At 36.4% G+C, this 16,293-nt stretch overlaps 1 protein-coding gene across 7 annotated transcripts in view; it reads right to left on the bottom strand.

Annotated features, from left to right (window-relative positions):
• DMD (dystrophin) overlaps positions 1-16,293 on the bottom strand; it is a 1,148,514-nt gene that overhangs the window by 850,959 nt on the left and 281,262 nt on the right. The window lies entirely within an intron of this gene.

Here is a 16,293-nt window from a genome sequence, read left to right as displayed (position 1 = left end):
GCACCCAGGGCTGGGTGCTATGCATTTTCTCTGCACAGACATGAAAGCCATATCCAAAATCATAACCAAAGCTCAGTGCTGGTTGTGTTTGGCTCTGTCTGTGCAACTAGAAAATGATATTACAGCCAGTCAATGCCACATTCCAGGAGTGCAGCTTTGGGCACAGTTGGATTGAGCCATACGGTGCCTCATGACACAATTGCACATGAAGAAGCTACACAGCTTGGATTTCCATCTTTACTACGACCAAACCAAGCTCAGAGGTTTCTTAACTGTGCCCCACTGATCAATTTATCAAAGTCCATGCTTGGAGACAGCAGAGTTGTGTTTGCAACTCATGTAGGAAGCAGATGCATTGTTAGAAAGGAAAATACATACACACACGTTCATCATAATTTGTATAAATGTTCAGCAGGGGAGACCTGTGTACCTGTATTTCACACCATGACAGGCTTACTTCTCCTTATCACATTCTGTGCTCTCAAATTCTTCTTCCAGGAATCAAACAAACAAACAAACAAACAAAAAAAAAACCTACTAAAGAAAAATCCTCAAGAAAAATTACAGATTGTTGTAAATATGGACCTTTCAGTGACCAACATTACTTCATGCTGGTACACCTCAAATATGCTCAGTCTACAGAGAGAAAGGAGAAAAAAAAGTGTCAGGAAATTTAATTGCCAACAGGATAATTCTCCAGGAGTAGGAGACAACTAGCAAGCTAAAAATAGGTAAATGATAAGTGGGCCTAAGTGACCTAGATAATTTGAAGAGGAAATTGCAGCTAAGCGAAAGGGAGTAGAGAGCTATTAAATGTTTTTCTTCTTTAGAGGTAAAGGAATGGCATAAACAGAATGCATTTTTTCTATTAAGCTATTTTGCTCATAATCTTATAAAACTGGGAAACAGAAGATTTAAAAGATATTTGTAATCTGCTTGACCTTCTACACGTATGTTTATTGCCAATCCACAACTGAATACATCTTCAATCAACTATAAAAACCATAATATTAAAAATAAAGTTGTTTAACACTAGTTTCCTCCCTTTGGCTAATGAGAAAAACTAACTGAATAGCTTTGTGTGGTATAGAAGGTCACAATATAGCTTAGGGCTCTGAAGTGTGGAGGTTTTCAAGTGTATTTCCATTATTTTGTGAGGTGTTAATAAAAAGCATCTACTGTAACAACAAACAAAATGTAACAGTCACAGCATCTCGTAGTTAACTTTTTTTTTTTAATCACATTCAACATAGGATTTTTATGTGAAAATGAGAAAATTAATTTTGAAAAGGCAGCTTCCCCATCCCAGATTCTCAAGGAGAACAGGAGAACAGTTTGGTGCATTTTCATGCAGAAAGTAATTTCTGCTTTTATGGTTTAACTTTACTCTTTACAACCACTTTTTTTTTTTTTTTTTTCCTCCACTGATTGATTTTTATGAAGCATTTGGGCATATTTAGTCAAAGTTTATACAGTTTATCCATCTTCCATTTTATTGAAGGAGACAATGGGTTTCATACATATTTGGGTTGGATATCAAAGAGTGGGGAGATTGCCAGAAACGAGGTGGTGTGCAAATGGCTTTGGGGTTGGGCCAGTTGAAGGAGATAAATCACCACACACCGGTTGCTGGCCCAGCCACTCAGTAGCTGGACATTTTGTAGAGATAAATGTATCTGTCCTCTGGGCTCCCCTCCCTCCTAACACGCTGAATTCCCTCACCGCCCAAAAGTGTGCTGGGTGGGTGTGTTCATTCCTCTGTCACAGATGGAGCCTCGACACAGCCTCCAGCTTTTGGATTACTATTTCTGTGCCTATGAGGGCCATTTTTATGTTATGCTAAATGTGGTGCCATTAATAACTCACTATGGGAAGTGATTGTCATTTCCTGGAAAAAAATAATCTTGAATATTCTAATGCATAATTAGCATGAAATTATTATAAGAGAGTAAAATAAGAATTGCTATTCTGGGCAAACCAAGGGCTCTTCTAGGTTCACACAACTCTGACAGTGGCCTGTTCTCCTTAAGAAAAGAGTATAAGGATAGCACAAGTATAAAATGGCACAGTACTTCTAAATAATGCCCTAATTTCCATGATTAGAAATTTCCCAAGAAAGCTTCTGTTCCTTAATGTTCAGAAAATTCAGGATGGGCTTAGATTTCTTGCTGATGTAATGTAAATCAAAAAAAAAAAAAAAAAAAAATTTTTTAAACTTCACGGAGACATATCTGAGAGTCGCTGTAAACAGCTCTGTGTGGTGAAGTCTCATTCAGGCCATATAATATGCGCAAAGGAAGAAGTAATATAAGCCTTATCTATTAAAGTGTTTTTTCTTTATGCAAACAAATATTAAATATCAAATGTCATTCAATCACCTTGCCATTCAGTATAATGAAATCCCTCTTCAAGCTGCTTCTATCTGACCTGAATGATTCTGAACCATCAGTAGTTTTGCCACATGCCTTTACCCGATAATCATCAGCTCAATAGAAATTTGCATTCAACCCCACTGCTAGCTTCCCTCTGCTGTGTAAAAAGACCTCATTTCTGTCCTTTTGTTTCTTTTCTTACAGCAGCTTTGTGAAACATAAGATCTTTTTAATTTTGTCTTTTTGAAAGAAAAAAAATATTTACAGATACACACTTTTTTGTGTGTTTCAGTCATACTTATGTATTCAAAGAGATTCTTTTGAAGAAGCAATGCAATTATGAGGCATGACTTTGAAAACTATATTGACTCTTCTCCATTATATCAGATGGATCCCCACGTCTAGCAAGTTGAACCATTTCTGGCAGAAAGAGAAATAGACAAAGTAGTTTAAAGTATTACCAATATTAGCATCCTCCTCTGGATATACAAGGTTGAAATCAAAGAGTACAAAGCAATTGATGGCTTAAAGTTTATAGTTAAGTCTCTTCTGAACCATTGCTTACTGCAATATTATTTCTATTATAAGAGGTGACTTCTAGTGCCACTGAAATCAAGAGAGATGCTCAGAATCACACTGTGTGAAGAAAAGCATTAATGCAGAAGGCTTCCTAAGTTCCCTGGCAGGGAAGCAAGCAAAACAGGAAAAAAACTGTTTAGCTAGTAAGCCATTGTCTAAATTTCCATGAATGCTCCTGTGGAGAGCATGCACAGCCTTCCCTTTCTACTTCTACTTTGCCCCAGACAATTGTGCAAACCAGAGCTTGATGGCAAGGGACAAAACAAAAACTGCCCTTGACTCTTAAGGTGATCTGTTCATATCAGAAACACACTGTTTGGTGAAAACCAATGACAACTTGATAAAAAAAAAAAAGATGAAAGGGGAAATATTTGATTGAGAGATCCATGGCATTCCTAGACCAGAGATGATCACAATTAGGACTAGATGTTGCAGATCATTTGGAGAGGAGATCATGGCTGGAGACAGCCTCCAAAGTGAAATGCTACTGTGAGAGGCCAGTCTGGCTTGCAAAGACCTTGGGATCACCAATTCTCCAAATACCACCCACACCAGCACCCTCATCCCATTCTCTTGGGCCCCATGGGAGACCTTGAACCCCTGACTGCTCACTGTCCCTGGTGGCTGAACATGCTGGGGGTCTGTGGTAGCAGGTCAGCACATGAATGTGCCAGTGTGATTTGTGTTTCCATGACTATGAAGTCAGCCATCATATTAGGCAAGATGGATGCTTTGTATGATTAAGACATTAGTAGTAAGATATATGACAAAAATTGGAATATTGTTCAATGTGATAAAGGATAGTGTAAGTCCAGATGGCTTTTATTAGTTATTATCCAATTAATCAGTCAGCTTCTCTGCAAAGTAGTTAAAGGTGCAGCATTTTATTGCCCTGCAACACACACCCTTTACAACCTGATCATCTAGCAGCCAGCTATCATCTAGATCCCTGACATATTTAGTGCTTGTGACCTAGGGAAAAAATGCTTCACTGATTGCTTCAATTGCAACTTTCAAGAGACATTTTTTCCTATTTTCCATGTTTTTATATAATTCTATCTTCTTGAGCATATTCTTCAGTTCTAACTGCTGCTGCTAAGAGATGCATCACTTAAACTTTACTCTTTTAATATGGTATACTGTAGTAAATATACATATGGTATGCTATAGAATATGATCTAGTATAATCTCTTAATGTAGTATACTAAAGTAATATCTGACATTTTCTATATCAAAAATAGCGTGGCCAGCAAGACCAGGGCAGTGATGGCCCCTCTGTACTTGACCCTGGTGAGGCCACTTTTCAAGTGCCATGTCCAGTTCTGGGCCCCTCACTACAAGAAAGACATTGAGGTATTGAGCCCAGAGAAGGGTAACAGAGCTGAGGAAGGGTCTGGGGGAGTTGTGCATGTTGATCCTGGAGAAAAGACCTTATTGCTCTCTGAAACTTTTTTCACTGAATGAGTTGTCAAGCATGGTAACAAGCTGCCCAAGGAGGTGGTGGAGTCACCATCCCTGGAAGTGTTCAGGAAATGACTGGATGTGGTACTAAGTACTATGGTTTAGCTGACATGGTGGTGTAAAAAAGACCAAAAGTTGGGTATTTTCAGCCCTAGTGATTCTATAATTTCTTTCACAGAAATTGGTGACAACACAAACACTAAATTATCCTGAGTGAATAACTGAATAATCAGCACCGACTGCATAGACCAACTCAAATGCTTGCTTATTTAAGTAGAAATTAAAAGATCAAAAAAACGTCAAAAGAAACGTACTAGGCTCTTTCCTATAGGCAAAAATACAAGAAGGAACTGTTCGGATGCTGCTTCACTATTCAAATGCATGAGATGAGATAGTAAACAGCACATTTGATAACCTTATGTAAGGAGATTGTGATGCACCCTGATAGGTGCATTCCCTTCTTCTTTTGGGTCCCTTCCTCATCTTCTTTTCAGCATAGCTCCTGTTTCTGACCTTAAATATTATAATTTGGATTCAACTTGTCTTGATTTGTTCCACTAGGACATCACATTTGAATGCACATTTGTCAGAATTATAGAAAACCTTGCTGTCTACAAGCCCTGTGTATTGCCCATAGCTGAATCAAGACTTGCCGTTCCTCCTTCTGTGCACTCTGACCAGTTGCCTTAAGAATGGCTCCCTTTAAGTTTTATATCTTATGCAAACACACCATTTAAGAATTCTGTGAGAAAGTGACGGAGATTTTTTCAGTGCATTTTGCCTAAACTTCCTCAGTACTTTAGTCATTGCTATGAGGGTGGCAAGATAACCTTTCATCTTTTTAAGTAGGGATTTTTAATGTTTCATGCAGTAATGGAATACAATCCTGTAATGGAACCCTGATTCTACCTGTGGTGATAAACTGTGTTGCTTACACCTGATTGCATTAAATGTCTCATGCCTGAGTTCCTTGTGCAAAATGCCAAATGGGCCTTTAGATGATTTTTTTCCCCAAAGAAAACCAGTTATTGACTTAAAATGCCAATTTTCATATGATTGTTGACTACAGAGAAAAGGAAAAAAAAATCAACACATTTGAAAATTGCCATTTTTTTTTTTCAATTCAGGACTCAGTTATTAGATAAAATATACAGAACATTCATAGCTTCTTTCATGCACAGACACAGCCTCATAGATTGTTTCATCCTTCAGCTAAAGACTAGGCCAAAAAAATAAATATAAAAAAAGAGAACAGTCTCATTTAATATGTTTTTAGAACTGTGCTTACCTCTGTCTTGGTCAATACTTACAGCTTTCAATAGAATTCCAAGTGGAATCACAACTTATTACAATTTATTATTATTATTCTCATGGAGTCATGTCAGGGTTTGCTTGTTGCAGTTTTATTTTAATGTAAAAGATATTATTGTTACCAATAGTTTAGGATATAGAGTAAACACACACACATATATGTATATTTTATATGAACTTATTTTTATATATGTTTAAAACTGTACCAGACTGAACAGAAGAAATCACTTGTTTCATCCTTTTCCCATAAAATCATAGTTTCAATAGAACCATCACCAAGTACTTGGGCATACAAAAAGCATCCTGTTTTTAAGTCAGCAATATATGCTCTCACACTAATATTGGCAGGATTTAAATGTGATGGGCTTAAACTGGCAGATCAATCAAACACACTGTGGAAAGCAAATAGAAGAGAAAAATGGCTATCCTCTACAATAACACCTGTCATGTACATCATTGAAAAGAGTGGAAGTATAGCAAAGTCAGTGATATGAACATCAATATTTAATAAGACTGGGATACAAAAACATGGGAATAAAAAGATGTACCAAAGCAGGGAAAAAAGGATTTTTAAAAAATAACTTTAATAATAATAAAGCGGCTTTAATAATTCTCTAAGCAAAAACCAAATTGGATGTCTATGTCAATTTTGCCACTGCTGTTGATAAATAACTGCAGCTATCATGTTCAGGGTGAGTTTTTTTTTTCCCTTCAGAACTCCCAAATGTAAGGTCAGAGAAATAGTGGAGGAAAGCAGCAATAAAAATAATAGATATTCTTGAAGTGTTGGTCCAGAAACTCCTAAAATCAGATGGAGCCACTTCCTATGTAAAAGGCAGATATGAAAGGTCCTGTGCAAATACAGTGATTTGCAATCACTTAAAAATAAGATTATTGTTTCTTAGTAAGATCATCTTTTATAATGTTACTTCTTCATGGCAAGTAGGACCTAAAATATAGGCAACGGTTTAAAGAAATTAACATCAGTAGGAGTTGCATTTGATCCAGTTGTAGTATCACATCCATCAGCAGACCCTTTGAAGGAACTGAAAGTCTTTGTACACAATACAGATACCTCAAAACATAATTTAAAAAGTAATACACAATGATACAACTGCTTACTGGACTGGAGTGGTCCTCTCATCATCACCAACACTGATACATGAACACCCAAAAATGCAATCTGTAACACTTACGTGGTCTGCCCAAAACTAAATACTTTGTGGTTTGAAGAGTTTTCTTAGTTTTGCGTTGCTTGGCAGTTTTATTACCCCTAAGGCATACTTTTTAAAAATGTTTTATGCATTTAAACACATGGGAGGAATTGCCAAACCTCCTGATGTCAAAGACAGACTATAAAATAGGATCTAAGTGTGAGAGGCACAAATTGCACCCACTGTCTGAGGCAGAGGGGGTTTAGGGAGGGCACAGAGCAGCAGGGGAGGGCAGGAACCACTGAAGGTCCTACCCCAGGGGTGCAGATGAGAAGCTGGGCTGGTGACAAGTTTCTCCCTTGCTTTCAGCTTCACTGACTAACAGGATGTGGCACTGACACAAGGACAGGTGCTGGATCTGTTCATGTGATGTAGAAAGATCAGGGGAGAGAGATCCACCAGTCCTAAATGTACAAGCTTGCACCTGCTCTTCTACTCTCTTCATTGATCCTGAGAGATGTGATTAATCTTTTTCAGATAGGGAGAATAGTCAGTATTTGCTTGAGCATCACTAAATTTCCATAATATTCAGACAAATGTGGACAATAGCTCAAAAATTGTTTTTTCTCCTGGTTTTGTTTTTGAACTTCCAAAGTAGAATGTGAATCCACTAAAGTCTTATTTGTCTGCATGAAGAGTTTTGCTTTGGAGATTCTGAAGATGATTAGATGTAATAGTAATGAATTCTGAGCACGGAAATGATGATGTCTACTGCCAGCAACAATCATGCAAATTTGTAAATGTTTACAAATTCACAAGCTGACATATACACCACTGAGACCAATATTGTAGTGCTATATTTAGCTTGTTCCTATTCCTCTCTCAAGATACAGATACAATAATAACTTCAAGTGAAAAATTTTATTTAGATTCAGGTATTTTACCTAAACTGCAACAAAAAAGGATGACAGTTTGAATAGAAATCCAAGGGGGGCAAGGCCAAATGTGAGGAGGAAAAGGTGAAAGGTCTCAATAGACATAACTTGATTAGTTTTTCCCTTAGTAAAACATATTACAAATGAAAGTCTAGTGCCCTCTATTGCCAGCAGTGGTGATTACTTTGCTCACTTGGTACATCTGACACATTTCAGGAAGTTCTTGTTATTCTACAAGAGTTCATAAAAACAAGAACACAAAGTCAAATAATTTTAACATAATGAAAATACATGCATTTTAGTCCTCCTAATTTTACTAATTCACTCAGAAATTTCAGATTTCATTATGCAATACTGCATCATTTTAGAAGTCTTTAAAATGTAGTCTGTATTCACTCAGACATTTCTAATGGTGAAAGTGTTTTGTTATGCAGATGCTTGTTGTTTCAGATAATGCACTTGCACAGGTGTTAGAAGGGGAGTCCTTTTTGTGGAAAACATTTCAAGCCTTAAAATTTAATTTGGAGAAGTAACATAACCTTTGCACATGCAAAAAACCAAAAGATACTGAGAATATCTTCACAATCTTCTGTGGCCCTACTGCAGCAGTGACAGGTTTAATTCTCTCTGATTAATGAGGACTTCTCCTCCAAGCGCTGCTGCACTCAGGGGCAGGATGTCTGTGGCACCAGAGCTAGGGAATGGGATTGGAGATGGGCATAGTTCTGCTGGAGAAAGAGCCCATTTTCCCCATGGAGAAGCTGCTCCTGAACTGTAGCCAGTTTTGAATTTATGCCCACTAAGACAAAGCAGAGGAAACATGTCAGTGCTTGTACAGTCATGGGAGCAGACAGAAGCCAGCCTCACTTGCAAGAAAAAGGTCTTTTGAGATACACAGCCAGCAGCCTCAGCTCCACCAAAAGATTTGCAGATAATGAGGTGGAAGGAGAAGTTTCACTTATCATCAAAGTGAAAATTAATCTGCTCTCCAAAAGCTGTCTTGTTAAACTGCAATCATTTAGACATTTTTTGGGGAGAAAAAAAGCCTACAACAGGCAAAGTTGTAAAGTCTCCTGGTAATGGGAGAATGTTCTGGAGGAGAAATTTTAGAAAATCCCTTCCCTTCAGGCACACAGAAAAAAATCTTCACTGTCTGAACATTAATTTAAATAACACCCTAAAATGCAACCACAACCAATATAGAGACATTTTGATTTGCTTTTTTGTTAATGTCAAACATCCATCTTTGTGACTTTGAAGCCAAACCAAAACCTATTTTTCTCCTTTCTAGGTTTTTAGTAAAAGGGTTCTTTTCTCTACAAACAATTTGCAAAGCATCTCCAGCTGTGTGACAGCCACAATGGGTCATGAGGCTTGGGCTTCTGATGTTACCAAGAACTGGAAAAAAAAGAGAAATCCTCACTTTTAAACACTACTTTGGTTTTCTCATGCTGCATTGTGACACCCCATACGTTCTGGGGCTCTTGCTCTCACAGGAAGTGATAGAAGAAAATCTCTATCTCCAGCACTCAAACCCCTACATTGGGCAAAATTAAATATTTATAAATAATAAACGGATCATTTAGGGAGATGCTTTCTAGGTATTTTAACACTAATAAGCTAAAAAATTGTTTTTTAAACAAATTATAAAAAAGTCAATAAGTTAGTAAAACTGAAAGCTTGCATGCAGTTGCTATGTGCAAAATTCAATGAGGATCTTTGCTGTCTTTAAACTGTGCCTGTTTCTCTTCTTATATGTAATGTTCTGTTTGTGACAGATTATTTGGTCATATTAAAAAAGCTATAAAAATATATTAATAGATAGCACAAGTTCCAGAATGAAATTCTAAGTAAAATAAATAGCAATATTGCCATTTATATTATCTTAAAAAGTACAGTGAAAATATTTTTTAGTAAAATTTGTTCCAAAGGTAATTTAATTGAAACATAATAAATATTTAAATAGCAATTTAATATTTTACTGCATCCTAAGAAAATATGCAGAATATAGAACTAATGGGTTATGATATAGATATAGATCAATGTAAATTATCCCGAGTACGTGTATTGACTGATACTTCCTTATATATTCTGGAGATATCCAGAAAAAAATAAATTCTTAACACTTAGCAATGCAAATGTGTTTTCTACACCAGGTTTAAACATCATTTGGTTTCAAAAGCTTTTTCTTTAACGATAGAGAATGGAAATGGTGGGCCTTTGGTGTGTCCTTGCAAGATGTATTATAAAAAGGTTATTGCCACAAGAAAGTCTGGGATTTTAAAACAGGATGTGTCCCAAGGGTAGTGTTGATCACACAGAGCTGCAACTCAAAATTAAGAACTATTAAATTTCCATGAGAGCTCTGGTTATTTGCCGTGTTGCAGCAAATAATTGGGCTCCCACATTAGGAAGCTGTTCTTTCTCATCACTTTTACTGTAGCACTTAGAAAGGCTGGCAACAGACATCAAACAGAGTAATTAGGTACTTAGGATGAATAACTATCCATCATGGCCTCTAACCAACAACAAATAATACCAACAAATATTTTTTTTCAGATTTATCACAAATTCTACAATTTTAAGTCTATCAGATTTTCTGAGAGTTTTCTTTTGAAAGGAAAAAAATTCTGAGGCTGCTCGCAAGGTATGTTTCATGTTTAATTAATGAACTGAGCTAACATCTACCATACTAATTTTTAATATGTGAGCTTTAAAGAACTGATAGAAGTTTTAGCACAGACACAATTTCAAAATTCTACAAACAGTCCATCTTTTGTTTGCCCTGAAATCAATGTTCTTAAATGCGATACCTGATCCTCCTTTGCACGTATCTCCAAATTAGTGCTCCTTAGATGAACAGACCACAAGTTTCTTTCTGGTGAAATTCAGCAGAACTCTGACAATCTAATGGCAACCTGGAGCTCAGCAAACTTCTGTTTATCTTGTTTCTCCAACAGGCTTTTGTGCAGTCACTAAGTTTTCTGTAAATGGCTAAAGCACCACAGCTATCCAAACAAACTTCTCTGAACTTCTCTACAATGACGCAAAGTTTTGTTCTGCAAAGCCAGCACTGATGTACCCTCTGGAACTCAATTCTAAACCTGAAATCCTACAACAGCAGCACACCCAACTGAGAGCTTTTATCACCTGGAACAACTAGGGATCTTTTCTGGTCTCATAGACATGCATATGCAACTACTGTTCTGATTCCAGAAAACATAACACACCAGCAGACAGCAGTGCAGCTTGAGCACACTGATCAGAATCTCAGAGTATAGGTTTAAATTCTAATTTTCCTACCAATCATCCACTCATCTAAGTAGCTGTCTTCATTTGACATATAGGTTAGCTGTCAAGAAAGCAGTTTGGAGAGAGCTAATATTGAACATTTTAATCTGTGTTTTTGTGATTTGTTGCCAAATTCTGTCCCTCCCTTCAGCTCCTCTACTTGGTTATTAATTCTTGTCCAGAAATATGGCTAAAGACAGATTATTCACAGGGGTAAAAACATTTCCATAGAAGCAGAGTCGTTAAAAAGTTGACAAATGAGACTATTCTTGTCTTCTCCACAGAACTTCACCCAGTTACTCCCATCCCAGAGTCTGCACAGAAATCATTTTTCAGTGAGTACCTTTTAAAATTTATTTTTATTTGAAGTCATTGTGAGTGATAGCATGGAAAACTGAGCAAGTGTGTCAGCAAATGCAGCACTGTAAATTTCTCTACTGCATGTCAGACTTCTGGCAGTGTTGTCTCTCTGGACCTCAGCTGTTTGACACACTTCCTCAAAAGACCAGCAAACCATGCATGTGTGTCAGTCATTCCTGGTGGCTGATGTGCAGAAGGCACTTCATCTACAATAACAAGAGACCACTAAAGAGTCTTGAATGATGTGCATTTCAGTTTGTCCATGAGCTCAAGAAGGTGAAAAGCTCAAGAAGGTGAAAAGAACTGAGACCATCACCACACCTGCCATGATATAAGCCACATACAAACCCTGAGTAATTAAGCTGTTTTAACTGCTGTGCAGTTTGACTAAACCTGTAAGCAATGCCCTCTTGTGTGTTCCATTTATCCTTACATATAACACTTGACTGAACAATTTAGTTGCTATTCTAAACAATTTCATTAGTAAGAGGTGTATTTAATTTTGCTGACTATTATTTACTAGCCACATATATTTTAAATGAAACTGTCAACCTTCCTTTCTTTGGCATAGGTTGCATCATTACTGTGTTTTGTCACGTGATCACACAAGAATGCAATCTAATTCCACAGTCACCACACAAAGAAAGGCTTCATAATGTTTCCATCTACCCATAAAAAGGTGGCATTTTTCACAACTTAAATTCTCCACAAAAAGGAGAACTATCGAATGATCTTTGTTTTCCATAAAGCTAAGTAATGCAACATTTGGTATCGTATTAATCTATTTTCATATTCTGATTATTCAATAACAAAAGGAAGAAAATCCAAGCATGAGATAAAGTAACCATAAAAAATTATCCACTTTTTTTTCTCCCCAAACCTAATGTGCTTTATTTTCTTCCACTTGTTCCTACCCAGTTAGAGATTAATCATTACAGTGTTTACCTGAAAAAATCCACTGTCATATATTATGTCTTCTTTGACTCTGCAGTGGAACTTTCTATTCTTTTGCAGCAGAAAGGTGGAAAACTTACTTAAATCTCTGAATTTGCAAGCGATTTTATCAACGTCTGCTTTTTGCTATCATAGATTAAAACATTGAAAGCTCCTTCACAAACTATTATGAAACCCTCTTAAAGGTTAAGCTTTGATTTCAAGCTAATCATAAGGGTATACCCTAAAATTCAAGCTGCCAAAGTTTACCATTATTAGCTCATGTTCTCTTCTGTACTAACAACAGATACTTCTACTGCTGACATTAAAATTGTCAGCAATTTGAGATACTCTCTCTATAATGAGGGAACAAAAAATGTCCATATTTCTTTAGTCAAAGACATTTACTCTTTCCTTTTTAGGGTTGGGAGTTGCTTTTTTATTTTTTACCTTGTTTTTTTCTGGAATTTTAAAGTTTTCCTTATAGAATTAGTTGGCATACAAAAGTTCTTTCCTGTATGCAAGTAAAGAGTATTCCCATCTTCAGTAGCACTTTTTGTTTGGAAGCCTATTATGCAATAGGGACAAAAATGTGAAGCAACATAAAATCATTTATAATGTGGTACAGTCACTGTTAAGGTAATTGTTGTGTCTGTTCCCAAGTCTCAGCTGAGAGCTGTCACACTTGCAGGACTGTGACAGATTTGCATTCTCCTAAAACACATAGTTCAGGATTTCAGTTATACCAAATTTTAAAAGTTTGTATCTGAGAAAAAACTGTCATACCCAGGACCAGACATATCTCTAGTGGGAGCTCTAATTACAATTCTATTATTAAAAACTAGGTTATAATACTTTCCTTTAATATCATTATGTGCACCCTGCAGAACTTCATTATTTTATAAATAAATTTCATCTGAGGTCAAAAAACCCACTTTCTTTCTGAATAAACTAATATTGAATTATTATGTTCCACATTTTAAAAATTGCTTTAAGCTTTAACTTATTGCATGGCATTTAGATGGTAAACCAAGAAGGTTCACTCAAGAAAGTCACACCCCATGTCTATGATTGCAAAGGGGAAAAGAGAGGTCTCTCGGATTACCTTCTCTCATTTCTCTTACACTTTCTCTTACACTTTAACTGTACTTTTTTTATCTCATAAACACTGAAAGCCAACTTTTGGCCCTTCCTACTGAAACTTTGATTTTCTTATAGATGAGTCAAATACTGTAATTTTCAAGGCCGAGATTTACTGCATAATCCAGTTTCTGGCTAGCAAAAGAAGTAAGAATTAGAGAGAAACCTTTTGAGCAGCTCTAGGAGGGACCTGCAAAATTTATTTTCCCCACTTTTTTGGTTTAGAGCATCCTACCCAACTTGCTAAAAAAAGTCTGAAGAGAGACACAGCCCCACCCACAGCAACTAAAATATTAGTGACATTTCTATCTTTTCCTAGATACCCTTTCACAGAGTTCTTGGTAACATTCCAGAGGTTTTAGGTTCTGCACATCTCAGAGAGAAAACTGTCAAAATTGTCTGGCTGTAAGTTTGTTATGGATTTTGTGTTAGGGATTTGACTCCACAGCTAAGAGGTATCAGACTTCACTGCTAAACTTGAGGCATCTGAGTGAAGCAGCTCCGCCTGGTCCATGATGGATGTCACTGTGGGCATGGCCAGAGGAAGGACAACTCTCCTCCCCCACAGGTAAAGATTATATGTGGGTTCTCAACTTATGCTGATGGCACATAAATTAGAAAATTATTTGTTGCAATTCTTTACAGCTTCTCTTCTTTACATTTTAAAGCATTATTTGTATTTACATCACAAGTTATGTGGAACAAATTGCAAATCTGAGTGTTTTGAAAGCTTAGTCCAAGAATAAATGCACTGAGACACAGATGCTCTAGCCACTGAATTTTTAGGAAAGTAATGGCAGTTCTCTGGGGAGAAATACACTATTCACCCAACAAAAAAAAAAGATTTAGAATATTTAGAAGTGGGTTTTATTTTGACTATATAAAAATGAGGGGGCTTGCATATGGAATGTAGTGGATGAGAGAGAATTACCTAACATAATTTCATTTAACCCTAAATATTTTACAGTTAATTAGTGACCTGGGTTTCACTTTTCACAAATAAGAGAAATGAATTATGTCATACACTTCTCTGTCTTAATTCCAACCCTGTAGGCTAATCTACTCAAGACAGCACCCCTGGAACTGCATAGGATTGAATAAAAAGCAATTCTGCAATGAAAGTAATTCATTTAGCACTTTTACAAAGCTAACAATGATGAGAAATCACTAACAAGGAGTAGCCTGCTAACTGAAATCAATTCCACAGCTAGAAACAGAGATGGATTTGAACCACTGCAAACAAGTCAGGAGAAGAGGGATAAACTAGTTTTTACATGGAAATCCACCTTCATGTATTGAAGGCCACCTCTCTGAACTCTTAGAAGAGGGAGAAACACTGCCCTGGGACTATACAGCAAGACCTCCTCTATTTCTGTCTTGAAAACCCCAGAAAGAAGTAATTTCTTCAAGATTTAAAGATCAATAGTTTTTTGATAGCTGAAATAAGAACGTCCTGTCCAAAAAACCCAGGTCATGCTTCAGGCAAATAAAAACTTGAATCATAATGTTTAGGGTTTTTTTTTTCCTCAGGGCCCAAATGAAGTAGACAGAGATTAATACTTTTACAAATATATGTTTACAAATGCATTTTCACTTGCAACTGAAAATAATGTTATACAACTCAAGTAAAAAGTACCTAAACACCATTAAACTACTCTTAACAAAATTAGAATTGGAGGAAAGGCCTCTAGATCTTTCAGATGAATGAGTCAAACCTAACATTAAAAGCATGTGTTGATAGATGTTTTCTAAACCTTTCATAATTCTTGTTATTCTTCTGCAGACTTGGTCCAAGTTTTCTCAGTAATTGCAGCTTTGCTATTCTATAAAACAATCATTTCTGAGAAAACAATGCTTTAGGAGTATTAAATTTTTTTTATATATAGAAGAAAAACAGTTACTTTTCATTTTCCACAACTATTTCTGTGACCATAAAAAGGCCTAACAGGTAATACATTTCAAATTAGGCTATATCAGATGATGGTTGCTGTGGCTACTTATTCATACATGGAAAAGCAAGATTACAAATTATTCGAGCTAAAATCTCACTTTTGCCAAGAAAAATAAAAGAATTACATCTTTCACCCTCTATGAAGCGCTTCCATTATCACAAAGATATTAAAGTTGGCTTTTTTTATGCAATAGTACCATGTTGTGGATTCATTTTATTTGTGATTCAACACAGCTCCCAGACCTTTAATTTGCTTCATTACCAGCCCAGCTATCCCCCCCTTCTGTATGCAGATGTTTTACTGCTGTCCTAAACATAACACTTCAGAGTTGTCTTGTAATTCATCATTCTTCAAGACAGGATTTCATCCTGATCCAGTCCTTCAAATTGCTGGGCATCTCTGCTGCAAAGATGCTGAGCACAAATGTGTGCTAAGTCACTTGAATCAGTATTAGAAAATGCTCTAGGCCACAAAAAAAAAGCCTATGTGACTCCCTAATGAACTAAACCAGTGCTAGGCAGGTTCTTCAACATTATGGTGGTTGTATTCAGATTATTTCACTCCCCTTTTTTAATGAGTAGAATCAGATGGGACACAATCAAAAACCAGACTAAAGAGAAGACACATTGCAGCTACTATTTCATTGCTGTCTATTGCCTGGAAAAATGACAAATGATAGGACTGATTTATTTTATTATTACTGGCAAATAAATTTGAGTCATTATCCTCCAGGAATTAAAAAAAAAAAAGTTTCAGCAAATTAATAGCTCAGGCAGAACTTTTCCTGAGTATTCAAGATAAAATC

The sequence above is a fragment of the Camarhynchus parvulus genome, chromosome 1, assembly GCF_901933205.1.
Source record: "Camarhynchus parvulus chromosome 1, STF_HiC, whole genome shotgun sequence".
In the NCBI taxonomy this organism is placed as follows: Eukaryota; Metazoa; Chordata; class Aves; order Passeriformes; family Thraupidae; genus Camarhynchus; species Camarhynchus parvulus.
The sequence above is the reverse complement of the archived record's forward strand: the minus strand, read 5'-3'. Positions and strand labels throughout refer to the sequence as shown.